General features: G+C 38.6%; 1 protein-coding gene across 1 annotated transcript in view; it reads left to right on the top strand.

Annotated features, from left to right (window-relative positions):
- LRMDA (leucine rich melanocyte differentiation associated) overlaps positions 1–19,768 on the top strand; it is a 1,021,905-nt gene that overhangs the window by 804,983 nt on the left and 197,154 nt on the right. The gene's annotated exons all lie outside the window — the stretch shown is intronic.

Genomic DNA, 19,768 nt, shown 5'->3' with positions numbered 1-19,768 from the left:
ACTAAATTTAGTAGCCTTGCTGAAGGGAAGAAAAGGGGCAAAGTTTCCCACCTGAGGCTGTGTTCATGGGAAGAGGAAAATCTCCCTGTTGCTCCCTCTTGAGAACCAGCATATGGGATGAAGATCAGACTGAATTTCACAGCATCTGTTTCAGTATCTTCCTGGGGGGCAGGAGGGGGCAGGCTGAAGGTGTTGGCTAGATTTCAGGGTCAGTTCCATTTTGTGTTGTACTATGAAAACTCTAGTTGTGAGACTGTACGTGTATTTTGGGTCACCTGGCTAGATTTATTTCATTGCACATGGCAGTTCACACTTGGTTTCTTTTGGGGGGTTTCTGTTTTCTTTCATGTTGTGTTTGCTGGAGTGGATGCTCCATTTCCTGCCTTTTAGAAAAAATGTTTGTGGTTTGTGATGTTGGATGATTTATTATTATGGCGACTTGAGGATTTTTCACTCTTGACCTTGGTGAATGTGAGATATTTCCTCAGACCTGAGGAATGTTAGGCTAATGTTAGGCTCTTCTCATAACAGAGAAGTCCACAGCAGTGAGATATGGTGCAAATTTGTATAGAAGTGTTTTGTGTGATCACCTATTTCTGCGAGTCCTAAATAACTCTTTTGAGAAGGGTTCCACATACTACCTCTATAAAAATATAGACAGTGTGTCAAAAGGGAAACGCAACACAACAAAACCCCTTTTCTTCATGCAATTCATTTTAAGCCTCAAAATCCCTGAAAATCCCCAATCTCCTTTTGCTGTCTGGTTCCCACTCTCTAACTTTCCTCATCTCCCCCTGAAAGAAAGAAAAAAGCATTTCTTCCAGGGACTGATAAGTTGTAGGCTGATGCTTAGCAACAGCATTCCTGTGCTGTAAGTAGCTGCAAGCCCCTCGCTGAACTCTTTGATGTGACTGTCAGGGCAGATTTATTTTGTTTTAGCACATTGTCTACTTGTCCAGATGTATCAGAAGATAAAAAGGAGTCATGTTTACACTCCTCCCTTTTTTTTTTTTTTTGGAGATGTAATTAAATCGTGTTTTTGATGAGTCTTGGGGAGCTCCAGTTGAAGAAAACAGGAATTGGCTGAAGTAAAGGGAAAAAGGAAAACTCACTTGGCTGAAGGAGCACCTGACTTGGTCAGAAAAGAAAGCATGAGTACCAGCGGGCTTGATGCTGTGAAACTGGAGGTTTTGTTCTGATTCTTTTCTTTCTCTTCTATGGAAGTTCAACCAAGAGGAAGGGAGATGTCCCTCCAGCGCTCACTTCCCCTGGCCCTATCTAGAAAAGTTTTTAGTTTGTAGTAGTCTCTTCCTTCTTTCTCACTGCATTCACAGAGGGCCTTAACTCTCTTCTTCCTTCCTCCCACCCACCCTCCTTCCCTTCCATCCTCTCTTCCTTCCTTCCTTCTTCCTTCCTACCCCTTCCTGCCTCTCTCTCTCTGTCTCTGTCTCCCTGTCATCTATCTGTCTATCTGTCTATCTATCTATCTATCTATCTATCTATCTATCTATCTACCTACCTACCTACCTACCTATCTACCTACCTACCTACCTACCTATCAATCACTTACTGGGTACTACATCTTTGGTAGACAGTTGTCAATCTAAAGCTAATAAGATTGTTGAACTCCAGTGATCTTGAATAAATAAGTCTCCATTGATCTGAGTGAGTTGAATTCCCTCCAAGTGTTATTGCATTCCTTTTTTTTTTGGAGGGGGGGTATCAGATTTTTAAATGTTCACGTTTAGTAACACCGTTCTGAGTTCTATTAATGACCTGCAGTGAGCAGTGACAAGCAGGGATCCAACATTTAGGACTGCTGAGGACCTACCAGGCGGTGCCTTTAATCGGCAGCTCGCGGAAGCACTCAGTTTGCATCCTAAATAGGTTACGCTGCAGCACCCCCTTCTGCCCACTGAGCCCTGTGACAAGAGGGCTGCACTACAACTCAGTTTTCTCTCCTGATGGATGATAGCCCTGCGGACCCTTTGGCAGTCTTCTCTAGCCTGCCCAGCCCTTCCCTTTGTGCTCTGGTAGAGCAGGGCAACAATGATGACGGATGCTCACCTGCACTCCTGGGGTCAAGCCCATGCCTTTGTTTGGATTAAACATTTTATTACTCATTCATTAGAGGAAAAGGGAAAAAGTGATTAATTGCAGGACAGAGAAAGACATAGGTAACAAAAGGAAAGCTGAGCAAAGCCGTGCTCCCTCAGATCACTCAGGGCTGGGCTCCTTCCTCCTGGACCCCAAATCCCAGACTGATATCTCTTGAATGCATCCCATTTGTAGACCAGCCTGAAGTACAAGAAGGAGGTTTTCCTTTGTTCTAAACTGCCTTTGGATGTTCTAAACTCCTTTGGGATGCTCTGAACTCCTTTCGGCATAAGTGCACCTTGTCACTTAAAGTCCTTTCGCATTTGCAGAATCAGCCGAACTGTGCTTGAAAAGAGCATGTAATAGGAGTTACAGCGTTAGGGGGCTGTGCGCCATCTTTTCTACAGTTAGGGGCAGAAGATTACCTCAGAGGGCATTGTAGAGGGTGACTTAGTCTAGGAAGATGTGTGCTTTTTGTTACCCTCAACTCTTGGGGGCTGGGGAATGCTGTAGTTCAATGTTTTAAAGTCATTTATTTCACCATTTCACAGGTATTTATGGAGAAGCTACTATGAGCCAGACTTTTAGGAGGTGGAGAGGTGAGGGGAAGCCCTCAAGGAGTGAACTGTCTCGGATCATCACTCAAATATGCTAATAACATATAATTACAAAATAATATGTCCCCAAAAGGAATATGGGGTCCTTGAAAGTATGTGTAAAAGTGATGTCAGGAAAGTCTTTCTGAAGTAGTAATGAAGGAGTTGATATTTGAAAGGTAAGAGATTAATTAGGCCACAAATGTTGAGGGGAGAGGTTAGGAAGAAAGACTAGGCTTTGCAAAGATCTTGGGCAGGTTGGGACCTGGCACCAGGAAGGAGCAGGAAGAAGGCCATGACTAGCTCAGAGGGGTGAGGGGGTGAAGATGAGAGATGGGCTGGAGAAGTAGGCAAGGGCCAGGGCAGAGGGCCTTCTGAGGTGCTTTTGAATTATCCCCAAAGCAAGGTAAATCATTATATGATTTTTAAGCAGAGGAGAGGCATGATCAAATTCTTATTTTAAAAAGATGGTCTAGGGATGGTCACTCTGGGTAGGACATTAGGCGACTGCCAGGAATTGACTCTTCTCTCAAACAAGTTCAGTCAGTTGATTGAAATCTACAGTAATTCTCCGGTAAAGGTGAGGATGCGAGAAAGAGGGGACAATTTTAGAAAATATAGTGGAATTTGCATCATACTGGCCAAACCATGGGCCCACATTCCCCGTGAATCTTTTTAGAGTCCTTTCGTTCTTGGCGCTTTGTAACCATCCAGGTTGCATGTCTTCGTTGTGTTTCTTGCCACAGTGCCATTAAACTTTCTGTAAACTGGTTATGAATGTACAGTTGCAGGATAAACTCAGGAGTTGGAGAAGGCAGACTTGTGTTTCTGTGGCTATTTTGCCTATCAGAACCTAGGAATCCTGGATGGGGTTAAAGGGAAAGGAGTGCTTGTAGAACATATGGGTCTTTCCTATCTTAGAATTGGTACAAAATATAGTTGATATAGTAGAATGGAATCAAGAAAAATTGTGGAAAGTGGTTTACTGGATTTCTCCTTTGAGAAATAACCCCAAAACATCTTTTTTCCTTTCTTTTCTTTTTAATTTTCTTTTGTTTTTCATTTCTTCCCTCTCTACTCTTCCCTCTTCCTTTCATTCTTAATTTTTGGCATTTGTACTGTCCTAAGTATTACGTACACCGAGAGTGGGATTTACCACTAGGGGTAGGTTCATGTGTACTTTATCAATGACTGACTCCTGCTAGACTACAATGTGTTCGAAGAGTTGAATACTAAGGTTTTAGAGGCTGTTGGTAGTATTTTTTTAAATAAAGCTGTAAATCTATTTTGCATTTTTCTTTGGCCAAAGCGAGAATAAGGCTGCTAGAATGATTGGAAATATTGCACAGGACATAAGACTTACTGATTGTGATGCTTCGTTAGTCATTTTTCATATATTTGGATCTGGAATCTTTCAAGGAAATAACTTTACACATATATGCTTAGATGAATAGAACTTTTGATGTCAACAATTACTGATAGTATAAAACAAATAAAGAAGGCCTTTTCCATAAATAGCTCTGTGAATAATTATCAAATAATTTTGAAAAGAAAGAAAAGAAAAGAATAAAGATGTTTTGAGGTTATTTCTCAAATGACTTTCCATCCATTAAACCATTTTCCACCATTTTTCTTGACTCCATTCTACTATATCAACTGTATTTTGTAATATAAAAGCATTAGCATTGTGAAAATTAGTATTTAATAGTGTAGAGGTAACGTGTTCAAACCTAGAGAGTAATGAGACTCTTAGATGTCCGGACTAGACAGGCTTCTGTTTTCTGCTACTTGGGAGAAGATAGGACAAAACAAAGTCGTTATCTACAAAGATTCAAAGCTGGGGATTAATAGTAACTTTACAAAGAAAGACTGTGTTTGGAGCTTGAAGTCTTTTATGTCCTTGCCCCTCCTCTACAATCAACACGCATGCATACATGCACACGCACCCATGCTGCAGCCGTTTCAGGAGTCAGAACGTCAGCATCCACGCTGCGTGGTTTTTCTTCAGTTGTAGCCATCCTGATGTAGACACTCAGAGCGTGTGGGCTCTAGCCCAGAAGAGTTTTGGTAACCAGCAGAACATTCGAATGTATCCCACGTTGATCACCATAGTGGGTGTCATTGAGCTGCTAAGCAGAGAATCTTGCCTGCTTTCTCTGAGTCTCTAGTGGGGCAGAAAATTCAAATATAGTAGGCAGTCCTAAGTCTGCCAGAGTCCTGGTTCTACATATGACACAGATCTTCAGTGAATCACCTGAGCCGCCCAAAACAGAGTGCTCATTTACTAAGGCAGCAATGAACCTGGATTCTTAGATGAATTCAGGGCAAGCATCTTTGATATCTCTTTTAGAAAGAGGTAGAAATAAGGTTGAGTGACAGGGAAATGCCTTTGGGAAATGAGAGATGTACATTAGAATTTATTTTCCTGGAAATTTGAAGTTTGTGTAGATTAGGATAAAAATTTTTTAGAATGTTGTTTCCATAGCGCTTAGCTGCGTTACACTTTCATACTGGTCACATGTTCTCCTGTGGTGTTATCTGTTCCATGTATGGACAAAATGAGAATGATGTCTCATCCCAGGGACCAGTGCCAGTAGCTGCCTGATACATGCTGATTAGTAATTAAATATATAATTCCTAACTTATGCAGGAAATATTAAACTGATTTTAACTTTATCCTGCTGACATGTATATGTGTGAGGGAGTGGGGGGTCATCATTCCAGAGGTCTGTCGTGATATCTGGTGATTCAGTTCTCAGTCTATGTTTTTGGTCTCCTTTTTCCATGTTGTACTGTGACCCCAGCAGTTGTTCTTGACTCATCCCTCTTGCTGTTCCCTTTAGATTGTGGTAGCTGTTTTTAATCTTCTGTAGGATACCCAGGCTTGTTAAAAAAATAATTGTGTGTTAAAGCTGTTTGGTGCCAACTGAGAACCTGAAAAGTTTAAAATATGTGATATCTGGAAGGCCTTGTGGGGAGGATTTTCTGGATGTGGAGGCCTTTTGTTGACGTTGGTGATAACTCAGTATTGGGCTACTGAATAGCAGGTTCAGTTTTGCCCAAAGATGATGATGAGATGTTTTGAATGTCTCTAGCATGTGAGGGTCTCCAAAAGACTTACATAGGACGTTGTCTGCTTTTGAAGCAGAATTCGCTCTTTTGACTCTTTTGGTGTCCATTATACTGTATTATAGAACAGATTCCCCTCTGGGGAGCCACCACCCCACCACCTTTAATCTATAGTGCTCTAGTGGGGTGAGTCACTGTCCCAGCACTAAAAATGGGCGCGTGATCCAAGCTCAATTGGGCAGAGCGTTCTTCTCCTGACCGCAGAGATTCATTCAGGGATGGGCATGTAACCCAAAACAGGCCATAGATTTCCAGATTCTGCTTGGAAATTTCAGGAAGCAGAAGCTCTTTCTCTTGTCTTTGAAGATGGTAAGATATAGGTCTGGAGCTCCTGGGAAGTCACCATATGGAGAAACTGAAGCTGGCATGGAGGAGTACAAAGCTAAGAGTTAGAAAGTCCTATGATTAGTTTGAGCACTTGGCTCCAACCATACATGAAACTATATACCCTTGGACTCATTAAAGCTCTTCCTCCCCATTTTTTTTCTTCAAGGGCTTTGAATTGGATTTTATCACTTACAACCAAAAATGTAATCTTTTCTTTCCAAACCGTTCAACAAGGGAGAGTCTACAACCTACTCTGGAAATGTGTGCTCAATTGCCCCAATATAATCATATCAGTCAAGAAGTCTTAATTTTGTATAACTTTAATTTCATTTTCTGGCAGTCTCTCTGTAGTGTGAAGAACAGAGTAACCCAACTCCTCCCAGAAAACTTCTGAAAAACCCAAAATCTAAAGACAGGAACCTGGTTAAACTTCTCTTTTTAAAGACATCTTCATATGCTTGAATATTGATTTCAATTGTCCCTTCAACCTTCACATTAAATATTTTCTTTATTGTGCAACTTTAAAATTATTTACTTCTAGATATGTATGACAAGTGTAAACCCTATTGAGCCATGATTTAATATGAGAATTTGTTATTCAGCCATCTTAAAAGCCTTTTTTGAAGATTTTACTGTGTCAGTCCTGGCATCTGGTCCTAAAACACATCAATGGATGGTGAGGGACCTGGCAAATGTCACATGGCGGCTGTTCACTGGTCCTCAGGAAAGGTCTTGCTGGTTTCTCTTACTAATACCGCTTTAATAGACAGGGACTGGTAACTACAGTTACTAAGCAACTAGAGAAAATTCCAGTAGGATTGGCTCATGTAAACACAGATCTTTTCTCTGCAAAGTCATTTTTGCTCCACATCAGAGACAATGGAGTTGCTTCTTTCTCACCTCGCTTTCTCGGGCTTTCCCCTCTCTCCTCCCTGCCCCGGGATGGAACAGGCTAGAGCAAGTACCCACGTTGTCCGCATCCCCTTCTCTCCATACCCTCTCCCCACAGCTATGTCTGAATCTGCAAATGACTTTGCTCCAATTAAGACGTAAGGAAAAAAACATATAATTTCTAAGTCACTTGGCCTGGTGATATATATGTTGGGAGTTTGGAAAACAAGTGTGCAGCTTTTCTACCTATCCCAGGCACTGCAGTCAAACAAATCAATTCATCCTTCAGAGAGGCATCCATTGCCCTGTGATTATGTTTGTGTAAAGTCTTGGGGTCTTTGATCAAAGAATGGCATTTCAGGCCAGGCCCTAATCCTCACTGCGTTAAGGTGTTTAAATGAGTTAAAAAAAAAAAAAAGTTGATAACAGCTGGGACTTAAATTTGCCTTTGCCCAGCTTTTGTTTTGAAAGGGCTTCTATTATCCATGGCTTCCCTTTTTGAAGCAAAGATGGATCGTTGAGTAAACCAAAAAGGGAAAGAGGATATGGGAGGAAATGGGCGGAGACTCTGAATTAATCTTCTGAGGAAGAATGTTTGATCAGCGGGGAGGAGAGGATGGAAACCTCTGATGCTGACAGCAGGCACCTTTCTGACTAGAGTGTGATTGGCACCTTTGAAGCTTCAGTCGGGAGCCAGTGTCCAGTGGGTCGGGGCTTCCTCTGTCTGTGGGTGGTGGTGTTAATAATGTGGCAACTGGAAGGATTAATTGCAGACAAGCAGCAGGATTACGAGGAGGGCTCCTCAGCTCTAAAAGGAACAGTTCGAGGAAAGCCTCTGATCTGTCAGCCTTAGAGGAAATTAGTGGGAGCAGACTCCAGCAGGCTTAAAAAAAGGCATTTAGGATATTAAAGCGAAATGTGAAGAGGATATTGAAACAGGGCGAAAGGGGTAGGAGCGCTGATCTCGAAAGGCAGTGTCCCCCTCTTCCTACCAGGAATTTCTGCGATGCATCCAGATTTCACAGGCACCTTCTTTTTATGGTCCAGCAGAGTGACTTGACTTGAATTGCAACAGGTTAGGGAAGGGTTACATTGTGCTCGTGGTTGCACCCAAGTTCCTGTGCAAAACTCGTTTGCTCTCCACCACCTGGCAGTTTCAGAATCTGCTGAAACTAAGACTCCCACTATAATTTTAAAACAAGTCAGAGCATTACTGACACCCTATCTGCATTAGCTATCTATTGTATATTTTACTTCTTACCCTTCTGGTTCAAGTCGGGATGTTGCCAATAAATCCTGTGTTACCATTAAAGAGGCCATTCATCATGCTTCCTAATGTGATTAATCAAGATACACCACAGTACCCTTAAAATGAGATCATTTTGATAAATCATGTATGACATGAAAAGACTTTATTCCTTTTAAGTGCAATTTAGACTGTAATTTTTTTCCTCATTTATGATTCATGGGAGAAACATGGATAAAATTCCCTTGCACAGTTACACCTTATCTACAGCAATAACTCAAAACTGCTTTTAGATGAAAATTCAGGGTTTTATTCACCAAAGCTGAATGCCAGCTCATTATTTTCTGGCGTTCAGTAGTCTAAAAATAATGTCCGCACATTAAGCAGCATTCTCAAAAAGTTGGAATTGGCCAGGCACCAGGCACATCAATTACACTCCATCATCCTTAATAGGGAAGAAATATCAGATGTCCTCTTGGAGGTTTTGGAATCAGTAATGCTCGGCCTTCACCTTCCCAATTTAGAATGATTTGGAAACAAAAATTGTAGTAACAAAAAAGTATGGGAATTTCAGCTGCTTTACATGAGTCTCTTCTGTTGCATCAAGCTCAAAGGAGGTTTTTTGTTTTTTTCCTCCCGTGTGGTTCATGCTTTCTTTTCCATTCTCTTTTTCTTGTTTCACAAATGAAACTACCATTTTGTGAGTTTTGTTTTTAAAAGCTGCTGTATCTGTGATGCGGGCTTTCCCCTTACAGCTGTCACAATAATTTGGGAAGTCATATTCATAACCTCCAATAGAAAAATAATTTGAAAATGTGCCTTCTGGTGTGATCCATCAAGTTTAAGGTCACATTTTTGGTTAAAAGGCAGACACTGATGCTATTCATTAAGCTGAAAAATGGCTTGTTTTCCACTAATATTGAAATAAACTCTGGATGAATGTTAAGTCATGCTGGCATGCACTTACATAGAGAGCAAAAGGAAACACAGATATATTTAATTTGGACACGTAACGTCAACAGAATTTTAGGTCTTTCTTGAGAAAGGGAATCAGGAAGATTGGCTGAAACAAACGAGAACAATTAGAAGTTCATTTGCCTCTTTCAGAGGATGAGAGCATTTAAAAAGGATTCAGTGTCTAAGAATTACAGACTCCCTTGTGTTTTTTCAAACACTGTTACCTATGAATAAGGACTTGATCAACATGTAATTTATTTCACTGCTGTTCTTTTAGGGATTTATTTTGGAAAGTGGATCAAAACCCTATATTTGACTCTGTGTTTAAGTAACCCAAGAATGCCCATATCCTGTTCATACCCACATAATGCAACAAATGCAACAAAACCCAAGTTTATTGGGGATATCATATTCATGCTGATGTTCTCTGTTCCTTAATCAGATAGAAACTGACATCAAAGATTCCTTACATATTATTCACATTGAAATGAAATTTCCCATGCCTTTATTTTTTCTAGCATAAAGAGTAAATTAAGAATATAAGGACATTGAGGCCGTACTTGCCTTGTTTAGATTTCTGTTTCACATTTATGACTTTCTATTTTTGCTGAAAAAGATCTGTAAATTTAAAAAATATGCATGTATCTCATTAAAAAAGTTTCCTAGTTCTAGCAACACTCAGCAAATCTCCAAAGAATGCAAGTTTAGACCATAAATATTTTAAGGCCCCATAAAATTGGCAGTGAATATTTTTTTCCCTTTAATACCATGTTCATTTCATCCCAATTTACTACCACGATTATATTTTCCAAAGTGGCTTTTAATACAATGCACAATTATTTCATATGGAGTTGAGTAGGTCACCTCATTAAGCCTGCAAAGATCAGGCCTCTTGTAATCCCCACAAATGTCCTTGCATTTATTCCTAATTAAAATGGCCCTCCTAAATTGTCTCAAGTTTATCAGTACAAATAACAAGCTAAGCAAAATAACCACAGTTGGAAAGTTAGCAGGGCAAGGTGACCCGGCCCCCATACCTCAAGCAGAGCCAGCTATGGTGTGTCAGCAGCGGTGCCCTGCCACCTGTTGGCTTTGCTTACACATAACAGGGTATTGATGTCCCTCACAGTGGTGTAGTAACCCTCCCTGACCCCTGTCCCAGTTCTTCACCTGGGAGAAAAAAGAAGGGGCCGTTTGAGAATTCCAGGCCTCCTGATTTCCCCCATCATTCATTTCCTTGGCCACATGTTTCTTCTGCTAATGCTAAAAATTTATGGCTGAGCACATTAAGGGCAGCACATGTCCTTTCCTTCTTCTGGATTATTTCAGAGTTTCCTGTCATAAGGAAATCCAAGAAGACGTGTCCTCAGTGGATTGTATGTGACGCTGTCTGCTTCTATCTCAGGAATCTGAGGCGTGATGGATAAACTGTCACTTTTGAAGGATGATGTTTTCTCCATATTTCCATTATGAACTGAGCTGTCACCTCCTAATAAATTTCTTGCATTGGTCTCAATTTATTTTTACAAGCAGAGGGTCTGATGTATTTGGGAAAGGCACTGACAGCATATCTGGCCTAGCTCGACAGAGCTGGCTCCACCTCATTTTGGAAAACTACTTTGGTTCCAAGGACAGAACTTGACCTGCAGCCCTTGAGAATAAAAAACTGTGAGAGAAAGAGAGACACATGAGGCAAGTTCCTTCTTTTAAGCCAAAATAAATCAAGCCTGTGGGACTACCGTGACATAATATTATTTCTAAGACAACACTACAAACCCAGATGAGAAATGCTATATGTAGCTATTTACTAAAGGTAGTTAGACTATTACAATAATACGGTGAATCTATGGATGAATTCAGATTATAACTAGGCTAAAGAGCTCACTACTTTCACCCTCAGAAGGGATCTAAGTAGTGCTTCCCTGCTTGATAAGTGAGGAGGAGTGTCCATTCATGTAATAAATATTTGATTACAAACGACGTGCGTGTCCCTGTCGTAGCTACTAAGAAGGGTGGGAGAAGCCGTGAAACATTAGCCCTGCCTCTCAAGAAACTTAAATCTAGTTGAAGAGATAAGATGTTATACAAAATTAGAGTGAAGTAAAAATAATCCTAATTAATGAGCAAGGCTAAGATCTTTGTCTCTTACCTTATTTAATCTTCACCTTTCTTGGGAAGAGGGGCGGTATAGCATCATAATGGCTAAGAAAGTGGCCACTGGAGGCAAGCTGCCTGGACTTGTGTCCCAGCTCTGCCACATACTGGTAACCTAAGAACATAAATGAAACTTTGGTTAAGTTACTTAATTTCTCTGGGCCTCAGTTTTCCTCTTCTGTAGAACAGGAATAGGGGTTATAACTGCCTCATGGAACTGTTGTGAAGATTGAATATATTAATACATGGAAAGTGTTTGGTATAGTCCCAGACACAAAGTAAGCACAAACAAGAGTTAGCTATTTCTAACTATTAGCATCATCATCATTATCATGACTATTATCATCATTACCATTTTACAGTGGAAGAAAGTATGGCTTAAAGAATTTAAGTAAATTGCTCAAGGTCATACAGTCAGTTGGAGTCTGGCTCTAAATCTTGGTCAGTAAGGCATCAGAGCATAAGAAAGAGAAAAGCAGAGGATATCCAAGTTGTAAATAAGTCAAGGATAGAATCCTTGAAGCTAATTGGCTTTTTTCTTACTATCCTTTCCATTGCTAGACCATAAAATAGCCCTTTCTCTGTAGCCCCAAACATATTTTAGATGTTACTTAATAAGGGTTATAGGTAGTGGTGTGCTGGTAAATGTTTAACAACCAGCTCTTGGGGGAGCGGGAAACTATGCATGTATATGTGTACATAAGCTTACTGTAATTTTATGTATATGAAGGATGCTTCTTACAGAATACTTTGATTATTTTGGCCAAACTCTTACCCACAGCCAACCTAAGGTTGCAATTGACGAAGAAGTGTAGTTCTGACATGAATATCAACTATTTTCCCTTCTTACTATGTCAGAACTTCACTCTTGTCAGTGACACGAGCCATTTCTCTACGGAATCAGATAATGGTTTTTGAATATTGAAAGAATATTTCCTCAATTTTTTTGTGCTATTCACAATGTAATAGCTATGGACACAATATATTTTTGAGTTTAATCTGCCTAATTAACATTTTTTTCCATCACTTTCTTAAATTTAGGAAATCAGTAAAATAATGTCAATCCCTAATTTTAGCATTTGCCAACTTCTTCTGTAAATATTCCCACCATGGCCGATGTGAGGCTATCAGAATAACATCACTGAAGAGTTGGGGAGTGATGTGAGGTAGCACATCATTATATAGTATTTCCAGTATGTAGGTACAATAGACACAAATAATTTCAAGAGAGTGAATAATAGCAAATTTTTGTAAAATAATTAGAAAATGATGAGTTTTAGTATAGATTACCTTTACTTTTAATATAATTTATCCAATGTAAGTGTATATAATTTAATTTTAAGTAATGGCTGTGTTTAACAACTGACACAAAATTCCAAAAAATTTAACCGTTGGTTTTTGTGAGGTGGTACAGGTTGACTCCAGACACCACTGGTTATGTCCACCCCAAAGGGCCAAAGAAATCTGAAGAACTCAGATGTCTACATTGCATAGTCAATTATTTATTAATAAATAAGTTAATAGTTTTATTTATATGCCAGGCCACAAAACATATTGCATATTAACATAAATCATATCTGACTACAAATATATTACCTGCATTAGTATAGGTGCTAAACCCAGGAAGGTTTTCTTTGCCAGGCGCCTTTGAGCATCAGGTTCATTCTACAATTGTTGAGATTCAGGCTATGGAATTAAGCTGTGTTGCTTGGATTTCCAAATTCCCCACATACTAACTGGGTGCTCTTGGGCAAGTTATTTAACCTCTCAAAATCTCAATTGCCTTATCTGTAAAATGATAATAATAATGGTACTCATATCTTAAGGTTGTTGAGATAGTTAAATGAAACAATGTGCCTAAAATGCCTGCATATCAAGAAATGTGATACACACACAATCATATATGCACTCATTACTTGGAGGTTATAACATATTACATTCTTATGTTCTATGTTTGAACATACGACACAAACTGAATCATCAGCAAGAGTTAATAATTAACAGCGAAATATTAACTTGTGCTCCATCATACTTTTTTGGACAAAGATGACTGTTTATAGATAGGATGTTCTGCCTTTAAAATTACCTATGCTATTAGTAAATTCCTTCTCATTTGATAATCCTTTCTCAATGCTTCAAGAAGTTGCTTTGTTAGGGGTTGTAAGGCATTCACTGTCAATTTAGGTCTTGTCTCCTGGGCTCTTGAAGTCTATAGTCCTACAAGAAGGGACCAGACAAATGCCAAGCTGACAGTGGTGTGAGGCAAAGTGGAGTCATGGTTAGGAGAGCAGTATCATAAAAACCTGGGGCTTCCGATGCAGAGAGGGGTTGGTGCTGGGAAAACTACTTGGGATTTGGGGGTCAGGTTGACTTGGTTTCTATCACACTCTGGACTTTAGAACTGTATAACCTTCGACATGTTACTTATCCTTTCTATGTCACAGTTTTTTCGTTTCTCAAATGAGGGTAATAACAGGACATACCTCATACATTGGAAAGCCATTAGCACTTAGAATGCATTCAAGAAATAATATTAGTTCCTGTTCCACACTCTACTTCCTCTTTTTCCTATCCCCTTCTTGTTCCTCCTTACCTCCTACTATCCCTCCCTCCTCTTCTTCCACCTCTCCTCACCCTCTGATGGGAGAGCCTGGAAAGATACTTGATGGAAAATATCCATCAAGTTATTTCATATCAGCCCTGGTATATAGGTAGGATTTTCATTTTTAAATTTTTTAAGTTGCAAGAAGCAATGACATGATTAAATAATGTTAAAAAATCAAATCAGGGGCCGGCCAGGTGGTGCGGCGGCCTGGGGTTCGCAGGTTTGGATCCTGGGCGCGCACTGTTGCACTGCTTGTCAGGCCATGCTGTGGCGGTGTCCCATATAAAGTAGAGGAAGATGGACATGGATGTTAGCTCAGGGCCAATCTTCCTCAGCAAAAAGAGGAGGATTAGGATTGGATGTTAGCTCAGGGCTGATCTTCCTCACACACAAAAAAAGAAAAAATCAAATCACATTAGCAAAAATCTTTTAATCTTTGCTTATTAGCTTTTACCTATTGCAAATTTAATATTGTTAAAAATCACAGCATATACAGCATATATGCTATTTTAATATTTACTGTGTTCATTTAATATTATGTAATAAAAATCTTTGCATACTTCTCTTTTATATTATAATTTTATTTGGTTACCATAAAACCAAATACTATGTGATTATTTCCATAATGCACAATATTTAGATTGTTTTCATTTTTTTCTTCTGTTATATAATAACACAAAAATATTTTGGAAACCATTGCTCTGGATGATTGATAAGGTCTTTTATAATTCTTACATTCTATGATTTGATTATTTATGTAAAGTCCCACAAAATGCCCAAGCCATAGCCATTCCTTTCTTTTTTCCATTCCTGGTTCTTTTCCTTCCTGCCTTCCTCCTTTCCTCCCATAAATATTTCTGCAAATAGTCTGATTCCATTTTAAACACTGGCAGAACTGGACCCCCTTTAGATGAGATAAAAACAATGGGAACCTCCAGGCTTTTGCTTTCAAAGGGCTTCCTTGTTCCAGAGACGCCTTTGGCACAACTCTCTTCTTTACCCTAACCCTTCTCTGACTTCTGGTCTGAATTACCCTTTATCTCTCTCACTCAGCTGACTGCTCAGCTCTTGCCCAGACTCTGCCCTTTGGGCTCTTTCTTGGTCCCTTGGTTACTGAATGACCCTCATCCCTACCTTACTTTTGTTTTCTCCCAATTTCTTGGCTTTTGGCTCTGGACAAGATATGGCTGTTCCTGCTCCCATACCTGTCTATCTTTCCCAGCACAATCCATCTGTCCTGGCAGCTTTCTGTCTTGTTTCATGCTGAAAGGCATGGTGCCTTCACCTGTTTCTGAGCAAGTCAGAAGTTTCTACATTCAGGCTGGTCTTTTGGCTTCTAACTTAATCCTTTAGATGCCGCCAAGTCTTTGCTTCTGATTCTGGCAATTTGGCTCACACTTGTGTGTTGAATTACTATTGTGGTATGTAGTTTTATCTTTGACATTAAAATGTTTTATTCATCCAAGCATCATACATTGACTTCTTTTCTGCCTTCCTTTCTTACTCTTTGATTTCTGGCAGCATGTTGGATACAAGGGTTAATACTACAGTTAATCTTGGAAAGTTAATAGAGTTAATCTTGAAAGCTCTCTCTTAGTATGAATAAGAAACAAGCAAGGACATAATTACTGTTTCATGTGTTCAAGTGTCATAATAGAGATCAGGGACAAAGTTCTGTGATGATGCAGAGTATGGAGGTCATGCTGTGAGTTAGCAACTCTTAATAAGCAGTATTAATCATGGTTATATTTTTTTTTGATGAGTTGGGAATGCAACCAAGGTCCTCATATTATTTTTCTTGGTATTCTCAGCACAGGGCCTGGCATATAGTAGGTGATTATTAAATACTTGATAACTAAATGAGTGATGTTTTTTCTTATGAGAGAAAATAAATGTTTTTAGAAGAGTCAGCTTTATACCACAGTTTCAGGGAATGAATTGTGATGAAAAGCGAAGATTGCTTTTACTTGAAAGAGGCTGACAAATTTCCCAGACCCAGGATCACTTTATGTGGCGTATGATTTAGGGGTGAGCGAGCATGCCAGAGCGCTCCGCTTGAGCTGAGCGATGGGGAACGAGTTGTGGAGCTGTGGTCTTAGATGGTATTTTGTGAAAAATAGTGGGAGATTTATGGCTATTAAACAACTTTGTAGCTACCCCCTTCTTGTTTTGAAGCCTGCCAAATCTCTCCTCCTGCGGTCTGTATGATGTTCCTTCAGCGCATTCATGATGTTCAGAAATATCCACTGGAATGCAGGTTTCCATTGAACACACTCAACGGGAGGGGGCTTGAATTTTATACATTCATCTGAAGACGTTTGTTTTCTGTAACCGCTGAGTGAAATTCTCAGTTTGTAAGTCTCTTGTAGAGTGTGCTGTACTTTCATTGACTCTTTTCCAGTGAGATTGCCAAAGTTCTATCTTCCTTCCTGCATTATGGAAATTGCAGAGTGCAGTATATTAGTGATTATTATCATTATTGATGTGAGTTTAAAAAATTATTAGCAACTCTCCATTTGTGAGTTGTAGAAGAGTACAGAAACCTTCAGGATGCTTTGACAAATCTTAAGCAGGAAAACTTACCAGGCTGGAATGAGCAGTTCAAGCTTTGATGTGAAGGAAATACATATTTACTATTGTTTATCAACTTTTTCCATTCTATTGTCATAGTCAGTATCTTTAGAAGAAACAGAAGTGGGATATTTCATCACAAAAAGCCAACCAGAGATGGCCTTAATCCATATCATGCAAGTACTGGAAAATTGTTATAGGAAATTTCCTCTAATTATGAGTTCGTATCAATAGGACTGCATGGATCAAAGAGGAAATTTCAAAATGTAGAAAAGTTAAAAAATAATGAGCACATACAACTACCATACAAGATTTGTATTTTCTAATATTTTGACATATTTGTTTCAAGTCTTGTCTTTAAATAAAAGAAAGGAACCTTATATATAATATTGAACCTCCCTCCATCCCATTAGCCCCAGTCCTATTACTCTGCCCTTTAGAATAGGCTACCATTTTTGTGAATTTAGTGTACAACTTATATAAATTTTAGATGGTTTCACACACACATGCAATCAAAGTACTGTATATTTACATAAATTATACACTACATTTATCGTTTTGCAGCTTGCATTTTCACTCTGTATTAAATTTTTAGACCTATTCAAATTGAGATGTATAAATCAGGTTTATTGCTAAATATTATTCCATCATATGAATATACAACATTTTATTTATCCATTTTCCTCATAGACAGACATTTGAATTATTTCTAACTTGTTCTATTGTAAATAATGCTGCAATAAACATTGTTTTATGATTTACCTTACAGACCTGAGTGAAATTTTCCATAGTGTATATATTTTAAATGGAATTGCTATACCAATTTCAAATTTTATTAGATATTGCTAAATTACTCTCCAAAGTGGTTGAACCCATGTACATTCCCACTGGCAAGGGATGAAAGGGTAAGAGTTTTGTTTCCTTTTGTTCTCTATAGCACGTGTTATTGTGAGACTTAAAAAAGTTTGCCAATGTGATGGGTGGAAAAATTGTATCTTGTTGTTTTAATTTGCCTTGCCTTTAGGACTAATAAATTTTACCATCTTCTCTTTTATTTATTGACTAAATATTTGTTAGAATTACCTGACATTTATTTTGTTTATTTTTCTGTTATATTTGTATTTATTTAGGGACATATGTGTTATAGTTAGTAATATTTTATTGTAGATGTTACAAATATCTTCTAACAGGAGTGATTTAAAAAGTAAAATGTTGAAATATAATTCTGTGACATAGGTAGTTAGGAAATTTGAGAAGACTCAAAGATTTGAGAATACTTGTAGTTCTAATGATTCAGATTTACCCAAATTTGTAGTTCTAATGATTCAAATTTACCCAAATTTCCGTATTCCCATTTTAGGCATATCTTCTTAATCCAGGTACAAGAAAACATTATTTAAATTTTTCCACTTCTGTTTCTGTTATCTCATACTTGATATACCATGGCTTATGGCTTCAGTTTCAAGGGGGAGTTCTTCATTCTTGGGCAGGTAGAGTGCAAATTTAAAACATTGTCTTGTGTATATTTTTCATATGATAATTGTGCTTTTCTGAATCGTGCTTCTCAGCATAATACTCAGAGAACAAGTGTGTACATCGCTATTGAAAAGATCACATGGGCTTAATTTTAATAAAAGCCAAGTCAAAGAACTGGTAGTTAGAATCTTGATTTATAGTAGTTTTCCTAAACATCCAGCCATGGAAGTCTCACGAAAAGACATAGTTTGCAAAATGGTTCTTTTCTTATATTCTTTTCCATGACTTGAGTTTATAAATGGACACTGAGCAGAAAAGTAATTAAATGCTAGGCATTCTGTAAAACAGAACTCAAGCCACACAATTTCTGCTTTGACTACAATTGGAAATAAAACTAGTAGCTATTTTACCCTTGGTTGCAAAACTCTAATGTTTTGCCCAGTCAGAGGTATTTGCTGAAAGGTAGTTTCTTCCAGTAATTTTAGGAAAAGCTGTCATCAAATTGTCAACAGCCCAAATTGAGATTAAAAGTACTAAGAAATATCACAATATAGCAACCTAAAACTCATGTTGGAATTTTAGGCTTTTTTAGCAAAGAGATGGAGCAGAAACATTGACAGAGAGAGAAGCTATGACCTCTTATGGAAGAAGTATGGTAGATTCATGGAAGGGTGACCCCATACCCCCACCCCATACATCCTACCTCAAGCATTGAAAAGACGCCATATTTAGAACACTGTCATTGTGTCTCATTTATCATATAAGGATTACAGGAGACCTTGAATGCCAAATGGAGAAACATGTGGTGACTCTAGTATTTGAATTTTAATCTAATTTCTGACTCCTGCATTGTTGCAGCATCCTAAATATCTAATGATGGTAGTATTTAGCAAGTTTTTAAGACATTTTTCTTGGTGATTGAACTTTTATCTTTCTGGACCCAAAACCCTTGGATCAAGCTTTAAACACCATATATTTCCCTTGGAGCTGGAGTGATGTAATGCTACCTGAAATATGTCTCTACCTTAGGGACAGAGCTTCTGATTTTGCACCATTCAGAACACTTTCTATAAGTCTCCACTGAAAGCTGCTTAATCAAACATCTCAAATGTCAGAAACAGAGTTTAAAGGGTTTTTCTAGCAAGTAGGTCTAATCTCCTACTTAGTTTTGATTCCTATAATGTAGATAATCTCTTCAGAGAAAAGGCCTGCAGGGCAAATATATCCCATAGAATGTATTTCCTGTGCCAGAAAGAAAAATGTAGCATTAATAAAATTTACTTTTTCATGAAGCTTGGAAAGGTTGTAAGCTTAGGATTTTGATCCTAGCAGATGTTCTTTTTTGGATATTAAAAAAAAAGTAGCATTTGATTTAGAAGTCTCAGTAAGAGCTGCAGTGGTGATACTTCTTGCTATCGGGAGCCACACTCTGAATGTGACATACTGGTCATTGGTTCTGAGTGACAACTGACCCAACGGCCTTAGTCCTTTGTTCTTGCCTTAGCCCCCCTGGATGCAGAGTTAGGAAAAGAGAACATTAGCAGCCTGGGTCATACCATATACAGTTTGATGGCTAAAGAGCTGTATGTGTACAATAAAAAAGCATCTTCGTAGATATATTTCATATAATTTTCTTTTAGGCCTTGGAATGGCAAAGTTTTGTTGATAACCATTACATATATTTCGAATTTCAAATGGGTTTCTCAGTGCTATTGTTAA

Source organism: Diceros bicornis, chromosome 6, assembly GCF_020826845.1.
Source record: "Diceros bicornis minor isolate mBicDic1 chromosome 6, mDicBic1.mat.cur, whole genome shotgun sequence".
Classification (NCBI taxonomy): Eukaryota; Metazoa; Chordata; class Mammalia; order Perissodactyla; family Rhinocerotidae; genus Diceros; species Diceros bicornis.
The sequence above is the reverse complement of the archived record's forward strand: the minus strand, read 5'-3'. Positions and strand labels throughout refer to the sequence as shown.